Raw genomic sequence first — 22,665 nt, 5'->3', positions numbered from 1 at the left:
CAACTTTGTCTACTGTCACCTCCCCTAATCTACTGATTTATTATCAAGACCATGGGCTGGACGCAAAAAGCTCCGAAAGGCCGGCCGTTAATTGAGTTAAAAACAAAATCGGATTTCGTAGTATTAACAAGGGCTAAAGCGGATGGAAATCCATTTGAAAGGGAAAACAAAGAAATCCGGCTGCATAACTTCCGAGCTGGGAAAAGATTGAACAAGTTTGGGATCCGCGGAGGTGTCCGATCAGGGGTCGGGTCCGCAATTCCCAACTGGGCCCCTTAGAACGGAAAATACTGTCAGGATTACCCCTTTATTCTCTCTACATATCACCCTTTCTTCCTCTACCCAGGGAGAAGTTTTGAACACAAATTATACCGTGTTCCAAGCGTTCCAGCCTCCCCCCCATAACAAAACCTTAATAGCGAAAAAAGGAATTTGAGCCTAAATTTAAATTACCTGGCTCCCTTTTTTCATGATTTATTGTTTTGGGCAAGGAAAGTTTTGATTCATTTTCACTTTAGGAAATGTAAAATGGAGAAATAAATCGACAACTATGTGATTAATTATGAACTTTGCTAGCTGAATTTGGTCATCAATAACAAAAAAAAAATTTTTTCAAAGACAATAACGCTTAAAACCATCACACATGTTCATTTATGGATATACTCATATCCATCTTTTGTACTAAAGATTATATTAAGAACAAATACCGGCAAACCTATGTATCACAGGGGTAATGAAAATAACTGGGCAACGACAGAATGGCAACGTCGGCGGGACTTAAGTACCAAGAGACATACCAGATATTCCCTAGCACAAGACAAAGATTGAAAATGAAGCACCTATCAATCGACCATTTTATATCTCAAGCAATGACTGGCCATGGGGACTTCGCAACAAAACTGAATTAATTTCGTCTGAAGGAAGACCCATCGTGTTCATGTGGAGCACCTCAGGAGACGGCAAGACAAAGCTCTTTGAATGCACTAATTTTGATACGCTAAGACGTAAGTGGAAAAGAAAAGCTGAACGGGGAGTTGCGCTTACATTAAAAACATGTTTGCCACAGAAAAAAAATTTTATGGCCACAAAAAATTTATTTACAAAATCATTGAACATAAAAGATGGCACCCAAAAAATCAAATTGGAGTGCGCAATAACCATGAACTAATTGTAATTCCACTCCCATGTCCCGACCGGATGGGGCCAAGAAGTCCATCCTGGACAAAGTTCCGGGAGAGCGGAAAGGATCTCTAGAGCCAATTGCCCGAGAAAAAATAGATCCTGATAGAGCCCTTTGGGCGAAGGTGCAGTAGAAAGAAAGACCTAGAAGGGGTAATGTAAACAACCCTCAATTGCACTCGAAACTCTGCTAAACCTACATTGATTGGAAATATTTATACAAAGAGAAACAACAAAAATCTCTTGTAGACTACAGAAACAATCAAACCGGATGGGAAATAAACAATTTGGACACACAAAAATAATTAATAATATCGGACACACATTCTTAAAAATGAGGGCTGATTACATGATCTTGGCAACACTCTTTACAACATCCTATCAAATTTTTAACATTTAACAAAGGAGAAGAATTCAGGAGGATACCAAGTACAATGACATGGTATACAGATGGCTACAAAATATATTTAAGGTACCGGATCTGGCGTTTTTTAAAGCTGAAATACATGTCGTTAATGCGTGACTTGGAAAATCTTAAGAGAGCTTACACTGGCAAAAACTATCGAATAGCCGAGCAGCAATTAAAGCATTACTATGTAAAAAATAACACCGAAATTAATCAGTGAGTGCATCCAAATTCTCCGAAACTCATTAGTGCGACCATTTTGGTCATTCGGAGTGGAACTGGGTGGTTCTGCAATGCCATGCAATATCCAGCGCCATCCTTACAAACAAAAGTCCAAAGACAAACTGTTATCGCTCCCTTATTTCGTCACAAATCTCACTATCCCCAAAGACTCCTAGTCAGGGGAAAATTCGATTCAACATTATTCACTCAAAGAGCACTAAGCATGGTGGAACAATGGTGTTCACAACAGGGACTTAAAGCAAACCTCTCAAAAACTTCCCCAATTGCATTCACCAAGAAAAAATAAAATAAAATAAAGTCATTACACATCGTGGTCCGATTGACCAAATAACATCTTTCAATTAATTAATCTTTAATTGGTTCGATAGGTTGAAAAATGGCAAAAAAGAGGGAAAATTCGAAAGGTTGGGTTGAGATGGGAAGTGGGTTTCCGAGTGGATCGAAGTCACGATAGCTGAAGTGGTATTTGGAGCAGTGGCGTATTTAGCCGAAGGTTCGAATCCCGCTCGTGACACTGATTTTTTTATCTCAACTAAAACCTTAATTAATTGAAAAAAATTAATAAAATATCTTTATGTAAGGTATTGGTCGAGATAAAAAGTCAGTGTTCCGTGCTCAAGTGTTAGAGCAGCGGCGTATTTAGCGGAAGGTCGTGGGTTCGAATCCCGCTCGTGACACTGACTTTTTTATCTCAACCAATATCTTACAGAAAGATTAATTAATTGATAGAAATAAAGGTTTCTATAATGAAATGTTGCAGTTAAAATACGATGTTAAATTCCTAGGTATAATCTTTGATAAGAAGTTAACCTGGAACCCTTACCTGTAGCACACCATAGCAAAAAGTAAAATACCTCTAATGTCCACAAAAAGAACCCTAGGCAAATCTTAGGGATTAAAACCTAAAATAGCCCATTGGCTATACCCGGCAGTAATAAGACCCAAAATAACCTATAGATCATTAATCTGGTGAACCAAAGCTCAACAAAAAGTACCTACTGAATCACTAGGCAGCATACAAATATTAGTAAACCTATATATCACAGTGGTAATGAGAAAAACCCCTACAGGTGTACTAGAAACTCTGCAGAACCTGCATCCACTGGAAGCATTTATACAAGGAGATGCTAGGAAAAGCTCCCTTAGGCTCCAAAAACAATCTAATTGGATAGGTACTAAACAATTCAAATACAACCATAACTAGTAAAATCTGACACCCATTCTTAGAAATGGAGACCCCGGAAACATGCTTTACAATATCCTATAAAGTCATTACCATGTTAAATCACATCAAAATTAGTGAATGCGTCCAAAATCTCCTAAACCTGATGGTCTTGGGTACCAAGAAACAAAAGAATTTTGGGTAATGAAGAAACAAACACACTGGCCAGGGGAGGATATGGAAAACCATACGTAGGCCCTGACATATTTTTGGAATAACAAAAAGTAACATATCACAGAAAGAATAAAAAAAAAAAAAGGAGAAGTGGATAAAATCTAGGGGCGCTTTACTAATACCTAATTCTTAAAAAAAACCTCCACCAGGACTTCAGACTTGCAAACTACAATCAGCGAAGACTAAAATCAGAGAAGTGATAGGAAAAGATGCCGGTCATTGGCATCTGAGAAAACATCAACATAAGATGGGCATATTCAATGAGGACAACATTTGTAGGTTATGCAATGAAGAAGAAGAAACAGCCACCCTTGGAAGAAGCCGATAGAGACATAAACATACAAAGAAAACCCAGAGAAATAATTGTAGCAACGACAGGTAATGGCCTAATACTTAAGAGAAGGAACGAATCGAAGACTGATCTAAGGTACACGGAAAGTACAATAAGCCAAAAGGCTGCAGTGCTAGGGAACATAAATTTCCTAGTTCCTTTCATCTTCATCATCTCAAATACAAAAATTGCGGGATATTTACTATAATTTCTTAAGATATGCTGGATTTTCAAGACCTGAAATTTGCGCCAGCCATATTGTTACTTAAATAATCAGAAATGTGCGAAACAATTTTTATCTCTAGTTTATTTTACGGTAAAAAACATTAAAAAGTGGTTTTGCGCTGAATGTAGAAACAATTGAAACACAACAACGACGAAACATAATAAACATGAAAAAGATCCGCACAATGTTCTTTGTGATGCTTACGCCGTACAAAAGTCGGCTTCAAGTACTTTGAAGTTTTCAGCTCTTTTTTTCAGCATAATGAACATTCAGTTGAAAATAGAATCCTCCTAAGCCGGCCTTTCTCAGGGAATAAAATGCTCGGCGTGGACTAATTGAAAAATGAGAACTGCGGACGGGAAAAATACCCTCTTCGTGACCCATTTCCTTTTCTCTCAGAATTCCGCAATCAAATACACAACAGTTGTTGTTTTTTTAGCACACGACAAAAAAACGAAAGGATTGTATTACCAAGAATTAAACTTTTCATTTTCAAACAATCCAGTGTTTTTGACAATCCGATGTCTTCCCTTATCATCTTCTTGCCTGACCTACCATCCGCTAGTATCAAAATAGAGTAATTCACATTAAGCAATATGACGACATTCAATCTGTAAAACGATAAATAGAAGTCTACCATTTCTTCCAAAACTAAGATCTGGCTGGACAACATACTTCGGCCTATAAGTAGGTGCTCTTTTTAGAAATACTAACCCCAATGCATCCATTTTTAACCAAATTACATTCCCATTACCAAAATCATTCCCTTCTAGAAACATACTATTCACTCAAATAGAGCGATGCCTGTCGATATTTCTTCATCGCCCTGCACACTAACGACACTGCTCATAATAAAAACCAACCACCTGGTTTTTGCACGAAAACGAAAAATGGCCACGGAGAGCTTTAGTGAAGAATACTTCATTTTGCTTATTACATTTATTATGTTTCGTGGTCCGCTTGACCAATAAATTGAAATTTAAAAAATGGCAAAAAGGAGGGAAAATTCTAAAAGGTGGGGTTTAGATGGGAAGTTGGTGTCCGAGAGTATTGAATTCACGATAGCTCAAGTGGTAGAGCAGCGGCGTATTTAGCCGAAGGTCGTGGGTTCAAATCCCGCTTGTGATACTGACTTTTTTCTCAACAAAGACTTTAATTAAAGATTAATTAATTGAAAAGTTATTCAATACGTTATTCGAAGCCAAATGCCACAACACCTGTGAAATGGGAAGAAAATGTGATGAGGTAAATAAGTGGTTATCGACAGCAGAAGCATTTCGCACCCCAGAAGGTCAAAGTAAAAAAAAGCAAGAATAGTTGCTTCCCTGTTTATTGTCGGAACAAAAGTTGTAGACTGTCAAATTCGAGTAAACAATGCAGTTCAAAATTTATACATTCTTGAAATCGGGAGAGTGAACGTTTTTTTTCCGTAAACGTAAAAAACACGTTTTTGCCCAACAATCGCGAATAACTCCAAAATGGTTGAAAGATTTGGCAAAGTAGAAGGAAATCAATTGAACGATCATTAAAATTTCCTACAGGTTGATATAAGGCGCCGCTCCAGGACGATTTCCTTGCTCCAATTTGAAGTTTTCGTAAAAATGCAAAAATCAACATGTTCCTGAACTTTTGAATTTACTGATGAATAACTGAAGCTAGGAAAACATGTAAAATGGCCATCTTGTTCAGCGTAAAATCTTTTAACAAGTGATACCTAGCGCAGGTCTGTGATTTAAAAGAGTGAGAAAATATGCACTTCTAAAGTTGGCCATTTTTTCATGCAAAAACCAGGTGGTAGGTTTTTTTATGGGCAGTGTAAGTCTAATTTAATTGAGGATCGATAATTAAACAATATTTAGTCATATTGTGCGAGAAAGGGCGACCTAACTCAATTGAGGGTAATCCCTCACTCTCCGAAACTCTAAATTTCTCTAGATTCCGCTAAGTATCAATTTTTCCAGATTACAGTCCATCAACATCTCACATGTAATGAAAAAAATGGAAAATTCAATCCTTATAATTCCTTAACACTTACCAGCCCACAATACTTGTAAGTTAATTACAATTCAATTAATGTATATGTTTAAATAAATGAATGCGATGTTTGAAATTAATTATAATTGTACAAGAATCGAAAGATTTAGATTTAAATTGTATACAAACGAAATAAAACAAATATAAAATAAGTTTACAGTTTTAATAAAAACAAAGAGAAAAAAAAAACATAAATTGTGTAAAGCGAAAAAACTCACGGGTGAGGTCAGCGAGTGGAACGGCGAGTCACAAAAGAATGCGGAGAAATCAACACGCACAAAAAAAGTTCGCGAATAAATTGCGGATGTAACTCGTACACAAAGTCTTTTAAGCTTGCGGGTTGCGGGACTGCCTCGAACACGTGGGGGAGCGAAGAAAAGTGTCTCTGTACCTCTCGTCAAGCGCGTCTCCAACAACAAAACCCGTCACTTCACGGCCTTTTAGGTGCGCGACGTATAGATCACAAAAATTCACAATTAACAACAATAATTACATGTAACTTATACTAATTATTTTTAAAACGAAAAATATACAATATGTGTAGAGATTAGTGACCGTTAATCGATAGTTATTCAGATATCGTGAGATGCGGTCGGGTGTGATGTAGGTTTCAGAAAAACATTTCCTTTATCGTGCCAACGTTTCGATCTTTTATTGAGATCATCTTCAGGGCTCAAAGTGTTTGTCTTCTGTGTAATTGTGCCATCCTTGCGTGTCGTGTTGAGAATGCCGTGGCAATACACACGACACGCAAGGATGGCACAATTACACAGAAGACAATCACTTTGAGCCCTGAAGATGATCTCAATAAAAGATCGAAACGTTGGCACGATAAAGAAAATGTTTTTCTGAAACCTACATCACACCCGACCGCATCTCACGATATCTGAATAAATATACAATATATATAAAATATAGTATGCTTGAACACATATATAGCTAATAAATACTCTCAATATAACAAATAGATCTAACAAAAAATATTCTATTACATGATCACTATACCTATGTATACGCCGGTCTCTTCTAAAAACTGAGGGCTAAAGAGGCGCTGCATTCAAGTAAAATTCTTTAATCGGATGGCTCCTACCCGTTCCTATATGGAACCAAAAATTTGATTATTGGGACACAGCACAGCAATTTTATTTATATGGCGGACCCATGCCCGACTGTATCCGTGTTCCAACAGCGCACGACCTACTGATTAACGTCACAAGCTCGGTACTCGGTCTTGACTACGTAGAATTTTAAACACTAGAAGTCACATTTTAACAAAACTGCAAAACTAAGATCAGGCTGAACTATGTTTCGGGAAAAAAGTAGAAACTTGTAAAGTTACGGGCTACGTAGCCTAGAGCCTGAAATTAGGTTCTATTTTTAGTAGGTTCTATGACTATCGGCAGCTAGGACATTCAAACTGCATGCATTTTTAACCGAATCACAGCCAATACGTTTTTTTCTAGACACTATACCATTCACTCTGGTAGTATGGTACTCGATATTCCTCCAGCACCCAATACACTAACCTAACCTAATTGCGGGCCGATCACATATTCGATATTCTGCCATCGACTACACACTATACATTCTTGCTAATAAACACTCTCAATCTAACATCCCTCTCCCTGGCTTTTCCCAAAATCTGAACAGAAAACTCTGTAATGCCGTGCTCAAGCAAATTTAATATACAGGTGGCCCTTATTCGCTCTCTATATAGAGCATGGGAAAACCTTCAACAACATGGAAAAAAAACTTTCCCTACATGCCGAACACTAAGCAAACTTTAGCTCAAAATTACGAGTGCCAATGCGTATGCTTATTTTAATTGTCTTATTTTATAGTTAGAACCTATTTATAACTTCTTCGTTGCTAAGTACTAATCCGGAACCTTTATCGTAAGCTAAGCTTTTGATAGAAGGCGACCTCTCTTACTTTCCCATCCTGACCGGGTTTTTCTAGCCACTGAAAGCAATTCCCTCTCCGCATAGAAACCTACAAGCGGGTGTTCCTCAGGGTAACATTTATAACAACAAAAGTATCGCCGGCCTCTCCGCTTCATTTTAGAAGCAGAAAGGCGAGGAGATAGTTGAGTCTAGCCTTGGCATTGACAAGGAAAACTGAAAAAAATTCAGCTGAAAACCTGAGCAATCAGATTTCTATCGATTTTGATGTTATTTTATGTAAAAAGTCATTTATGATGCTTGACCTATTTTTATTTTGGTTTTATCTTTTTTTTGTTTTTTTACAATCAAAGTAGATTCTTTTAAGTTCGTCCCTAAAGCACGTATTGTTAACAGCTGCTTAGCAGCCATCAGTTTTGTATCGATTTTAATTTTATTTGATATAAAAAGTTATTTCAATAAAAGTTTATTACTTGATTTCTCACTAATTTCTCCTTTAGGCACGTATTGTTAACATTTTTACGTCCTATTATTAGTATTTTTACTTGCTTGTCATATATATTTTTTCTTATTGAAACAATCTAGAAGCATTTTTTCTTATATTTTTATAATTGTATTTCCCAAACAAATTCCTGTGAATTAAGGCAATATCACCGTCTAGCCACATTAGGGCGCTGACACACGGAGCGGTTTTGCTAGGTTGTGACACATGCAGCGGTATGATGTGCGTTTTGGCCGAAGCGGTTTTGTTTTCTCTCAGTTATTAAATGTATCCTACAGCAGTGCATATATGCATTGAACGTCGCAAGGTGTTATTTTGCAGTTTGTATAACAAGTCCTGTTTAATAAATGTATTGTTCTGTAACTGTATGTAACTTCGTGTATTAGTTACAGCCTTACAGACCATTCGCCCCATGCAGTACTTTTTTTTTCTTTGATGAACATACCATGGAACTGGCTACAAAGTGAAATCTCACAGTTATCTACACACTACGTCTCGTTCGGTTTTCTTTTCTCTATGAAGTTTTGAAAATAGTCTTTAAAAATAAATATTTAAGTTGATTTATATTTAGATGGGATCTCGGGTAGCCGAATAAGCGTGTCAGACTCTCGGCTTAGATCCTGAAGTTGTAGGTTCGATTCTCGTTTCGCTCCCCCCCCACAAAAAAAAATCAATCCTCTCTGATCAATAAAAGTAAAGTAATTCCTGTTCAGAGTCAAGCAAGGTTTAAACTACTTTTCATTTTTCATACTATAATTTAAAAGGCACAGAGCTGGGATTTGAACGAGGTCCCCTTCCTCCTCCAGATAATATTCAAAACAAAATCTTTATTAAACTAGTTACTACCATGTATCACCGACAGTCATACGCGTACTTGGTACCCGTAAAGCTGTAGAAATCATTTAATTATAGGGTGATGTACTTTCAAGTAAATGCGCCAGGAAGACTTGATTAAAAGTAATATTGACAGCTTAGTACAAAACTTAACAGAATAATTTAAAACACCTTCGGCCGACTTTGAGCCGTCGGATAAATTACCGCAATTCAGCACGACAATCGCCGAAATTGCCCACAAATCTATACAAATTCAAATTAAGATGAAATTTCTCCGAGTCCCGCAAATGTACAAAAAAAAATTGAAGACGATTTGCAGACAGTAGACCTAAAAGTTGCCTTAACTGAAGCAAATTTAGACAAAAATGAGATACAAAAAATAATATCATCTTTCAATAATAAAAACAAGGGAGACAAACACGACGTTGCTGAAGAAAAGAAAGAAAGAAAAGAAAAATCCAATAAAAACTCACAAAAGGATTACACTTGTTGTTGTTCTAGGCAAACCTTAGTCTAGCTACTCCGATTTCAGCTGCAAAGCCGAAGATTTAGATACCTCATCCTCAACGTCTAATTCGCATTAATCAGATAGCACGAACAACTCAGGTGCGAAATGTTTTCAATACATATTTTCCTACATATTAGGAAAAAAATTGCAAATCTCCCAAACTTTAAGTTATGCTAAGAAATCCGAATAAATTCGAGAAAAACTTGGCGATTTTACGTTCTGGTAATATCCTGGTGTACACAGATGACATTACATTCCCAAGCAACTTACCTTTACGGTCAATAAAACAATTTTCAAGTAGCTCTATCCTGTCGTTTCTACACGAACCCTTCAACAATTCACTGGACTCTTGGTGTGAAAAGAAAATAATAAAATTTAACCCATAACCTTCATTCTCCGCAAAAAGATCTCTCCTAGAAATATACATAGATCAACTTTTAACTTGGAATCCCCACTCACGATTAAGAAGTCGTGATATGATCCAGGGCTCTTTCAAGACTCCTTACTGCTCTTACTCACCTTCCTGCTGACTGTGGTCTTCAGCCAAACATTCCAGCATCTGTCGCATCCAAACCGCCCAATTTCTAAACTTCAGAAAAACTCTTGATGATGAATTTTATGAGTACGGATCTTAATATTCTTTTTGTCCAAGAGATGTAATACACTCCCTTTAATTCAAGTTTCATAAAATCCTCCCAATCACCATAAATGATCAAATCTACATACTTTCAGACCAGGCTGAACATACTTTGGCCCAAAAGTGCGAAAAGGCTATATGTCAGCAATGTAAGATGTTTTTTGAGTAGGGTCAGAAAAATAATTCTTCGTTGACTCAGGTTCTCTGGGGCGATAAACTTGATCATTTTGATCTCATTTTTAGCATGAGTTGTGTATATCATCTTAAGCCGAGTACGCACTGAAATTCTATGTTCGGACTCTTTGTCGCGGAGCTGCGCCTGGGATCTGGTGTTTTGCATTTTAATATTTTTTGAATCCCATCTTAAATGGGATTCTTTACTCAGTGTTGCGCAACATTGAGACATTGCGGACATGAATCAAACCGAGCGGACCTCTCAACCATTCTCGCACATTGATTGAAGATTTGTAAATACGGCGATGTTTATGGTACTTTTCCTCGGAGGAATATAAAGTTAGAGGAATGAAAACAGACACTGTGGCTGTTAGCCCAAAAATATGAAGTTACGACTATGGAGATGAAAAAAACTTCACACCTTAATAGGTAAGTTAACTAAATTATTGACAATTTCAATCAATTTTTTGAGTTTTCGTATATTTTATTATTACAGATATACTTCAATTATAAATAATTTATTGCAATAACTCATTTCTGATTAAAAGGTCAGTTTCAGAGGGAACACAAATAGCTTATTGATGAAAAAAAGTGGTGGTTGAACGTCTGTCATTCCTGCTTTCAGAAACCGAATCCAGAGGCAGTAGAAGATGCATGTTGATGCAAGTACCTTCTTCATTGAGGAACTCGCACCTTTTTTATATTTTTACTACCGAGAAGCCCTCGCTCTGCTAGGACAGGAGGTAGGCGGAATCTTACTTTAACAGCACATTTCTAAATGAAATATAAACAATTTACCTATATTTGTACAATTTATTTATTTATGTATGTAGTTAGCAACATCTTTACAGTACTATTAAAAAATTTCGTAATTTAAAGTTACAATTGTCAATATGAAAATATTTAAATCATATTAGCTTGCTTAATTCATAGAAGGAACTGAGCCTTCGCTAGACATAAAGTGGGCCCGAAATCTGTTTAGAATTTCTTTTGCATCAGTCGATGCTCTTCTCGAAGTATGCTGTTGGCCAGGTAATCTGCGGTTTTCCAAAGACATTCGAAGTCGACTGGACTCATCTGAACAAAATTTCGGAATCCCATTCCGTCTTCCAACCTCAGTGTGTCAAGAAGATCGTGCCCATGCTTATTCCGATCCTTGAATATTCCACGAACCCACCAACGTGGTGGCTTGTCGATAGCGCTTTTTTTACTCCGTAGAGCTATTTAAAGTGCTACTGCAATCCCAGAGAGCGCGACCTCGTTCGACATGGCTCATACTCAAACTAGATGCGGACTCGATTTCCGGAGCGACAATGTTGGGTTGCTAAGAGTCTGCGACATGCATCACAGAGTCTGCGACACAGAATCCGAACAAAAATCCCAGTGCTATACTAGGCTTTAGTCAGGTCATCCTAGTATTCCTTCCGATATATATCCAGTAATGAGAAAGTTTCGACTAGAAGTTCCGGTTTTACACACTTTACTACGCTTATATTATTCTTTATTTTTATAATATAGACTACGTTCTGCAGTAAGAAATTTATGTATATTTTAAGAAATTTAGCATAATGCCTGTGCCTTTTTCGTTACTTCAACTTGTATTAGAAGAGAGGTACAACAATAAAACGACTGCGTAAGCCGCTGTCTTTGTAATTATTCTTTATTTTACTAGTAAAAAAATGAATTTTAAGAAATACGAGAGGATTAGATTAGAGAAAAGGGGGATGATTAATCTGAAGATGGCTGGAGCGTGGTAAAGGGCAGAGCCATTCATAAGTAAACAGAGACTGAAAGGAGCAATATTGCATTAGAGGACTCGCGACTACGGACCGACCTGAAAACATACCGAAAATTGGCCCCTGGGCCTCTATGCTTCTCTCTGAATATTTCCTCCATTTGTGGGGAATCGAGCGAGAAAAGGCCCCCCTCCTCATCCGAGACGTCGCACCGTTTCGCAGTGCTCGTTAGACTTAATAGCCTCGGTTCGATAGGATCCTAAATGGCCAAATCAGAAATTACAAGGCCTGAAGCCGTAAATCGATTATTGGGCCAAGTGTGAATAGGTTTAATTCATTGACCAGCGAACCCCTTTGTTCAAAATTAGGTTTGGAAATTAACGTACACAGATTCTGTCTTGGGCCAAAATTGTCCAAGCATGTCGATTCATAACGGAATCAATAATCTTCGTCCAGCTTTTTTCCCTATTGGAGAAATACAGTATTATCAGTTATTTTGGTAATTTAAAGGGGGCAAATTTAAAAAAATAGAATTGATATAAATGAAAAAAATCCAATTTGAATAAGTTCTTGAAAAGAGCAAATATGGCCTTTAAGCATTTTGACTTCAGATCTCACCCACAACTCATTTACCGAAATTTACATAATTTATAATATTACATAGTTTATTAAATTGTTAAAAAATTATTAATTCAGACATCAATATTTACTAATTAAGCGATAATAATTATTTGTCGCCATACGCGGTTGACACACGAGCACCTTCTTTTGGGCCAAGCCCGCACAGGCACGCCTTATGCAGAGAAAGGTTGCTCGATGTGTCCCACATAATAGATCATGTAACGCCTTGGCTCCAATACAGAGAGCGTGTAGGCATGCCGCCGGATTTATGAATGGTTCTCGGACACGGTAGCGAGTTTCAGGGTCCCTTGTTCCGCTTTTTGGGTGAATTGGGAATTTTTTTTATTTGTACAGTCGTCCAAAAATGTATTTTGTGTTTCTCCGTTTTGCATCACTGAGTGTATTTATTAGAGTGAATGGGGAAGGGCTGATGGTAAAATAGCATCCCCATCTCCCCTCGAGATGTATGTGTGACTTGGGTCGATGGCGGAATATTCATAAAAGAAACCCATCGACACCCCCCCCCAATTAGATTAGTTTGTTACTGTATGAAGGTTAATGGAGGAATATTTAGACTCCATCTACTAAATAGTATGAATGCAATGTATATACGTCTGGATGTATTTATTTGTGTGAATGCGTATTGAATGTGTGTTGTTATATTTCGCATGCGCTAGGGGCTGAAGTGACCAAGCTGTCGGATGCCCCTATATAAAAAATGCACATAAATTTTAAAAAAAATTAATTGCTTCGTTCGTCAGACATTTTATCTGAGCTTTTAAAACAAATTATTTTTAAATCTTTCTTTAATACCACAAAATAACAAATAGTCCACATACATAGCAAGGCATGTTTCAGTTGTTTTAATCAGAGAAAGGGCCGAAGAAGTAGAAAAAGTGGAAATTGCCACCTCTGCGGATTGCATGTTGATCCACCAGTCAATTCAACTGAATTTGTCCCGATTTAACCGTCAATCGACATTTAATTAGTTAGGGAAATTGAAACGGTGTGATACCGACCAGGCCAGCAGCAAGATTTTTCGTGGCAAATACTAAGCGTTCAATAGCGATAGATCGAGGACAATTTACTAATGTTTTATGAATAAGATTATGAAGAAATGATATTCTGAACAAGGACGCTTTTCCCAACAAAATTACATTCTTGTCTAAAGAAAAAATTAACAGTTTATTTTATATCCAACATCATATCATAACTTACATATCAAATAAACAAAGCCCATATTAAGGTGGAGAAAAAGGTTCTCTTCACAAAAAACACACTTAAGAGAAAGCTAAAAGAATAAATAAAACAAAAGTAAAGAAAAAAAGTTTCTAAAAATTAAATTAACTATGAAAATTTCCATCTTTGGCTTCCTCGTCAAAGATCGTGGATATCGTTTAATTTGATTTTTAGATCCAGTAGAGTTCGTGGTCCAATTGACCAATTACCATTTTTCAATTAATTAATATTTATGAAAAGTATTGGTTTGGATAAAAAAGTCAGTGTCACGAGCGGGATTCGAACCCACGACCTTCACCTAAATACAGCGCTGCTCTACCACTTGTCCTATCGTGATTTCGACATCGTGACTGACTTTTGTCGTAACCAATACCTTTCATAAATAGTAATTAACTGAAAAATGTTAAGTGGTCAATCGGACCACGAACTGTAATGGATTTAATAATTAAACTGAAGTATACGTTCACGAAAGCTCTCCGTAGCTATTTGATTTGTCGCCGAGAATCAAATAGATTACACGACATTTGAAAAACGGCAAAAAAGGAGGGAAAATTCAAGAGGTGAGGTTGAGATGGGAAGTTAGTGTCCGAGCAGATCGAAGTCACGATAGCTCAAGTGGTAGAGTAGCGGCGTATTTAGCCGAAGGTAGTGGGTTCGAATCCCGCTTGTGTCACTGACTTTTTTATCTCAACCAAAACCTTTCATAAATATTCATTAATTTTTAGATTTTTTCTTGTGTCCCATTTTGTATCACCACATTGTTTTGTTTACTTTGTGTTAATTTATTATTTCCGATAGAAGTTGAAAAATTTTAATGGAGTGCGTTGGAGCTAGCTGAAACCATTATTAAAAAAATTTGAAGTGAATTTTTCATATCTTGTTTTATTTGTAGCATTTTGGTTTTGGTTTGATGGTGATTAAATTTTGTGTTGTGAGAAGGGGTTTCTAGTATTGATTGAAGTTTTTTAAGTTTTATTTACAAATAGCAGCAACAAAAACGCTACTCCAGAGAAAAAAATATGCATGCTGATGGTGACTGACAAAGCCCCGAAATGCATTGCATTCCGTTCTAAATAACTAATAAAATATGTTTCATAAAATAGAAAATAAATAAAATCAACCTACTTCTATAAAAGGAAAAGCAACAACAAGAAAAACTTACCTATAGGGATGTAATCACAGGAAAGAATGAAAAATAGGGCCGTAATTTGAAATTCTTCTTTGGTGACTAAATTATTTACATGTGAGCTGAAATTCCAACTGATTGACTGACAAAATCTTTTTATTGTTTTTATACATCTATTTACGTTTTTGAGAATTACTTCTGGCAAGGTGCGAGAATCATGACAACAGCATAGAGTGCATGGAACATTTGTTCATCAATGGGATTGAATTAATGTACATATTAAATCTATTAGGTTTCGTGGTCCGATTGACCGAATAAATTCTTTTTAATTAATCAATCTTTAATTAAGGTTTTGGTTGAGATAAAAATTCAGTGCCACGAGCTGGCTTCGAACCCACGACCTTCGGCTAAATACTCCGCTGCTCTCCCACTTGAGCTATAGTGATTTCGATCCACTCGGACAGCAACTTCCCTTGAACTTGAAAAATGGCAAGAAAGGTGGTGTTGTGATGGGACTTTTTATGTCAACCAAAACCTTAATTAAAGTTTAATTAATTGAAAAGTAAATATTAAACAAACTAGGTCCGAGAATAGATCCTTCTCGGACCCTCTTCTTCTGTTGCCCTAAAATAACGATCGATTATTGTTACAAAGATTGTATTACTTCAATTTCATGCGGAAGAAATTTGTATTCTATCGTCCGAAAACGCCAATTTTTTGTCATTTGGCAGATTGATATACATGATTTGATATTTATAAACTACTTGAGTGTATTTAGAATAATTGAAATGACTTCAACTTCGTAGTTGTAGTAATAATTAAAACTCAATTTCATTTTTAACGCACTTTATGCAAGAACAGTGGGTTGCGAGACTCCATACCTGCGTTATCGATTGAATTGACCTTCGAAAATCAAACCGAATAATATTAGGGTTTTCAATTATAATTAATAAGCAAAAACAGGAGTTTTGGGGTAGTATTGATTAATGTGAAAGGTATAGGAAAAACTAAAGGTTTGTTTGATTAATGATCGTTTTAATGATCAAGTATTTCCATTGTAACGAAACATGAATAAATAGGGAAGACATAAAGGTTGAATGGCAAGACTTATGGCACACCTTTCCGAGGCTGAACGAGCCGGTTGAACAATTTCGACAAAACGCCTTCACCCTTAATCTATCAACCCGGGGAAGAGACAAAAGATAAATTTACGAAAACGTTCAAACCTAGCTGAACACGACGGAAATTATAATCCGACGCCTTCGGAATTGGAATTTACGACGGCGAAAACACGAACCGCCTTTTTACCCGGGGGCCGAGGATATGAGGCGGGCGGCGACGGTGAACGGAAACATACGTGCGGAGCAAACGGATGAAAACGTGACGTATTAGTCCCCGGGCATAAAACCCTTTGTACCCAGGGGAAAACCGAAAAAAATATATATCCCCCCCCACAAATTATTTCCAATTTCTACGACGAATACTAACCACAGTTTGTGGCCTCGCTGAAAAAATAAATCGGAAAACCTTTTCACCCTCGAGTAGGGTGGGAAGCTAAATCTTACATTCAAATACTCTTTATATCTGAAAAGGTCCTGTTATCTACAATACTCAATCTACTTAATGTTTCTTATTCGCCTTGCACATATGTGCATAATTATGCCCACAAAACGACATTAGGTTTGTTAATATATAACAAAAGTATAAGTACTTTTCTTTACCTTAATCAAGTTGAAAATCAATATTCTAATAAACTTTCTAACGTTATTAATAAAAGTTGACGAGCTCTATATAAAATGCACCAGCATAATTTGTAAAAATTAAAACTAACCAATTTTTAAAACAAACCGTCCAAGTGTGCATTTGTTTTTATAATCAACTTCCCTACCGATTACCTCTCTTACAAGGAGAAGCGAGGGTCTTAAATACTTAAGTAAGTGCTAAGTAGTTCTGTCACAATTTTTTTAATAATTACAATATCTACGAAAACTACAAATACAATGGCTAGCTGTCCTATATATGTGTGAAGTAGTGACCGAGTAGCGTAAGTTAAAATATTTGTTTTGCAATGCATAAAGATGATTATCGTTTTCTGCTCGCAAACTCCGGAATACAAATTTTTGGGAAATTAAAAAAAAATCTTAAAATCTTCGCCTTCCAAATGTCTGCGATTTTTTTTTTAAATAATAACAAAATTATGGTAATATTGAAACGTTGAATTTTGATAAAATTCTGATGAGGTCTGAAGAAAACCAGGTATTGAAGAAGCGAATTGTCCTCGGCTAATTCTGCCCAAAAATTTGTATTTTTTGTTTGCAAGAAAAAATCGTATCTAAGGGTTTTCTATAAATGGTGCTTAAAACTAATCCGAACATTTTTTCTACTTTAGCGTTTTTTGGTTTAGGTTCCTATATGTATTCTACGTACAATCTCATATAATACAACCCTGCATATTATTTTCTTATCCTACGTAAATAACCAATCGACTGATATATAATAACATTATAATACATGGACAATAAAATAAGAAAATTATATTTAAAACTACATATTTAATGACCTCTTAAATCCAATTGGCAGAAACTCTCTTCGACTAATATTTTTTACCTAGCATCACCAAATTAAAAGTTTTTACCCCATTTTTGTACATCTAATCTTACTTAATAAAATCATATAGGACAAGACAAAGAATAATTATAAATAATAATCGGTATGTGTATTTAGCAATCATAATTGGCTGTATTAATTATTTTAATTAATTATATTTTTTACCTCAGATTTTGGTTGAGATAAAAAAAGGCCCCTTGATATAATTTTTTTTTCTACGTAAAAAACAAATCGAATGATATGATTAATCTTGAAATATGTGCACAACAAAGGTTAAAACCATTTTTTTAAGTATGTAAATTTCTTACAATATTTTTTCTCGGCTTCTAGGTTAACCAACGTTTGTTGTCTCTCCCTGTTCAATTTTCAGTCAATTTTGATCGACTTTTACCTGACCAGATTTAATCCAAGTGTTCCTTAACTGCTTAAAAGTATGTAGAATTTAGGTTCAAACTCTCACCTGAAACAAAATGATTACACATTACAGGTGAAAACCCACTTCAATGATTATTTTATGTTATGAATTAATGTAAATGCCGACATAGTATAACCAAAAAAAGTTCATTCAAATCTCTGATCCTACATCCAAAGAGTCCTCTTGTCAGTTTCGAAAAATGGTGTTCGATAAAGTCCATCTCGCCGCATAATTTGTTAAGTGGCAAGCACGTACGTTAAAAAAGTTGTCAAAAATTGCTTTGAAAGGTTGGTTATATTCACTTATCTTGGTTTAGATGCAGGCAGATACCAAAAATTAAAAATAATTTGTTGCATCCAAAAATGTTTATCTTTGAGACATAATTGTATATTATTTGTTATTACACCGCGTTCAAGAAACGTTTAGAAAAACACACTTTTTCCACACCCTACATGTATTTGTTAAATCTAAACAATGTTTGTAAATCCCAGGCCCTGAAGATGATCTCAATAAAGATCAAAACTTTGGCACGATAAAGAAAATGTGTTTCTGAAACCTACATCACACCAGACCGCATCTCAAAATTTCTGAATAATCATCGACTAACGGTCACTAATCACCACGCACACGTTTAGAAAAACATATAATACCGTAGTGGCAGGACGAAATGTTTTGGTGGAGACAACAAACGAAAAATTATATGACAATTAATTACCATTTATTGATTCATAATTAAATAACATTTACAGAGCAAAGTTAACATTTATGAACTTATAAAATTCCTGAAAATCCTCGAAAGTAAAGGATCAGCCGAACGTGAAGACCAACAGTTCGGCAACGCTCACAGGTCTTGCGGGTTTAATATACAGGCCGTCCCGTTTAACGGGGTACCGACGTTTCCGGACAAAAATTAAAATAATTAATTTTTTAAATTTATTTATAATATAATTTAAGTTTTTGATAATATGGTATATATTTGTGTACGGTCCACGAGAGTTCAAGCTTTAGAAATGCTTCAAATAATTATTGAAAGGTGCATATCAAGTGTTCTTGTTTATCTTGCCTTGATAACTCCAACTCGCCATCCGTTAAGCTTTTAAAAGGCTTTCGTCTTTTACGAATATTTTTTATCAAAAACTACCTTCGAACTAAACCATCGACTGTCTACTCCCTACTGCAAAAAAATCTTTGTGTTACGTTTTTATGGCGCAAATTAGGCAGTTAAATTGCTTCTTCTGAAAAGTAGCATTTTTTCACCTTCCAGCACACTTTTCTCGAAATCTCTTTATTGAATTGAAACAATTATTTTTGCTTTTTTTTCATTTTGTAGAGCAATATTAAACAAATAACGTAACGAGTATTTTCTTTTTAAACACAATCAGGTGGTTAGAAATATATATACTTTTTTTAATAAATAAAAGATGTATAATTTTCTCACAATGAGCTGCCAAAATTAACGATTCACCTTTTTTTTTAAACTGAGGTAAGAAAAAAAGAAACATACGACAAATAAGATTTATTGTAATAAAATAAACACATTTTGAAAAAACATTACTGAAAAATTACTTTTGGCCTCTTTTTGAACAATTAAACGGTCATGAAATATACGGAAATATCGTATAGTTTCAAAGATCCCAAAATAGAAAGTATAAGCTCTTCTGGAAAAAATAAGTATCAAAACTAAAATCCATCGAGTAAAAATACAATTGAAAAAAACTTAAATCTTAAATATTTCTTTACAAGTACAAAATACAAAATAAATCGTCCGAATAAAACCTATTTTTTTATTTCTAGTCGAAAAATGTATTAAATGTATGCGATTGAAATAAAAAAGCGTGTCAATACAAAATCAATCCGGTCGAATGATTTTATTTATGTGCAAAAATAGCCGATAAAGATGAATTGGAAGTTCATAGATTAGTTAAAAAAATTTCTATAAACAATTTCTACGTTTTCATTATTTTCAACTAGATATATAGACAACCATTTAAAAACTGTTTTGGGTGATTTCCCCTCAAACGGTATTTGCTATCGAGGCACTTAAAGTTAAAATAGATTTTTTGCGAAGTTACAACTTAGTCACTTCTAAACTGTCTAAAGGTGCTGAACAGAAATAAAACTTAAACTAAAAGTGGTTGATCCGTTTTAGTCACTATAATGTGTTTTGTTTGATAGTCAGGGTAGTGGCCCAAAAAGGGAGAACTTTTAACCTCTCACTTTGGGTTTCTTCTCCTTTTCTTCAGGCTTTGTGCACAATTAATAAAAAGTATACATTTAAAACTTAACGATTAAAAAATTAATTTAAATTATAGTTATCAATATATATCAAACAGTGAAAATCAAAAATAAAAATATATTAAACAGGTAGTTAAAGTCTTCAAATAATAAAAATTATTTCTGTTATTAACTAATAATTTTGAGTTTAAAAAAGCTGGGGAGTGACTTTGTAGAGAAAGTGCCATTGTTAGGTGGGCATATCTCGTAATATCGTAATTCCACTCTAGTGAGACGTCATTATGACGGAAGCATACTTGTCGTAAAATATACTTATAGCATTTTACGATGGTCTCTCTTTTTTGTGTTTGATTGAATCAGTGTACAAATTGGACAAGACTGATTCCATCAAGATTCGTTTGTTGTAGATCCTCTCATGCGCAATAATTTCTACCTCTTCACATTTCGCTGAGCGTATAGTTTCGAGAGAGTGTTCGTTCACAGGTGTACCTTCACGTCTGTCATTTCTTACATCATTTTTGTGCTGAAACATGTTTTTTCATGTATACGATTTGTTAATTGTCTAGAAATCCTGCCGAATAGCAGAAGAAGCCTGAAACTTCGATAACAATAAAGTTTTTGGATAAAAGTTCGAAGGTTCTCGTTTTCTAGTCCGCCACCGTTACTATCCAACAAAGCACATAAAAGTGTTAGGGTTTTAGGATATATTCTAAATGTAATATTTCTTTCAATCAACTTAAATACCGGCTCATTCTCTAAATTTCGATCAATTACTGTGTTTGTTACACTGAAGCTTTCTGGTTAATTTGTTAAGCACCAAAATACCCTAACAACATTTCCGAGATGTTCGATTCCGAGGATTGTGTTAATGTATCTTAATTTGGGTGAAGATCCAAGAAGTTAGAAAATAGTCTTGGGGAAAGCGGTATAAATAGCCTTTTCCACTTCATTCCAATTGGGTTGCCTTTCAACAGGTGTATTAGTTTCAGATAAAAAAAAATTCAGTGTAAACAAAACCTTGCAACGAGAAAAAAAAACAATCGTTTTAAACAACCCGTCAATATAAAAGGTAAAATATAAATCTACCCATCACAAATGATATATTTAAAAAATCAAAAAGTAGCAATACTCGAATAATACAAAGGAAAATGGAAATTAGCCAAATGAATCTTAAATTAATTTACATAGCCATTTTACACCATAGAACATAACAAGTACAGCTACGCGTAACACTCCGATATTATTCCTCCCTCCGGGAAACAACACAGCCATCAGCGGATGTTCCCGTCCCGATACAATCACGATGATAAAAAGTGCTGATAAATTTTGTCCTACTCGTCCTTTTCACCCTTACAATATATCGACAGGTCGAATAAAAGAGAGTATAAAATATTTTACAATGCAATATAAATATTGTGTTTGTGACAAGTTTACGGCATGTATTAGCTTCTAGATGAATATTTATAAAGCACGATATGAAATTACTGTCTGATTTTTAGGTTTTCATTTTTTTATACAATAATACAATCGTTTTGTTTTTGGATTGTTTATATCACATTATTGTGTTTTAAGATAAGAAAAAAATTTATCGTCAGAATTAACTTTTTTTATTTCAAAACAAGATTAATAAAATTTGTCGCTCATAATATAGAAATATAAAATGCTATTGACTCACTTATTCAACCTTATCTAATCGGAAAGTTACCCTCTTTCCTGTACCACTAGGCACCCAATTTAATAAAAGTGTACTTTTATAATCTTTAATTGGAAATTCAAATGACGTTATTTGAAGAATTGAAATTAAATAAACTTATAAAAACTATGCAAATAACAACATTATTGTTGTTGTTGTTGTTGTTGTTCACAAAAATTTTTGTCATGTCGTACATCATTATTCGTTTTCTTTAACGAACCTATTAAAATCATGTAGCTATGTCGTTTAAGATTAGTTTGTTCGGCGTATATTTGCTGTTTTTCTCTGTATATTATAAATGAGTGGTGATTAGTGACCGTTAATCGACGATTATTCAGAAATCGTATATTATGAAAAAAACCACTGATGATAGTGAAAGGTTGAAAAACATCTGAAGGACTACCACCAAAAAAGTTCGAGTTCTCCTTTCTCGAAAAAATGCTCAATCAATATCTCTGGATAATTTGTTAAACAAAGTATGTTGAAAAGAAGAAAACATTTTCAATAATTATATTAATGTATCTTGCCTCAAATGCAAGAATTGAAAAGTTAGAATAGAAACAGTTTCATCCAAATGTGATCACCTTTAAGACATACCACAAAAAATAAATACTAAATAATG

At 35.0% G+C, this 22,665-nt stretch overlaps 1 protein-coding gene across 1 annotated transcript in view; it reads right to left on the bottom strand.

The window, feature by feature from the left end:
- The window catches only part of LOC112127381, a 683,298-nt gene that overhangs the window by 622,655 nt on the left and 37,978 nt on the right, over window positions 1–22,665 (bottom strand). The window lies entirely within an intron of this gene.

The sequence above is a fragment of the Cimex lectularius genome, unplaced genomic scaffold (genome assembly GCF_000648675.2).
Source record: "Cimex lectularius strain Harlan isolate CLEC.00 unplaced genomic scaffold, Clec_2.1 scaffold1, whole genome shotgun sequence".
NCBI lineage: Eukaryota > Metazoa > Arthropoda > Insecta > Hemiptera > Cimicidae > Cimex > Cimex lectularius.
The sequence above is the reverse complement of the archived record's forward strand: the minus strand, read 5'-3'. Positions and strand labels throughout refer to the sequence as shown.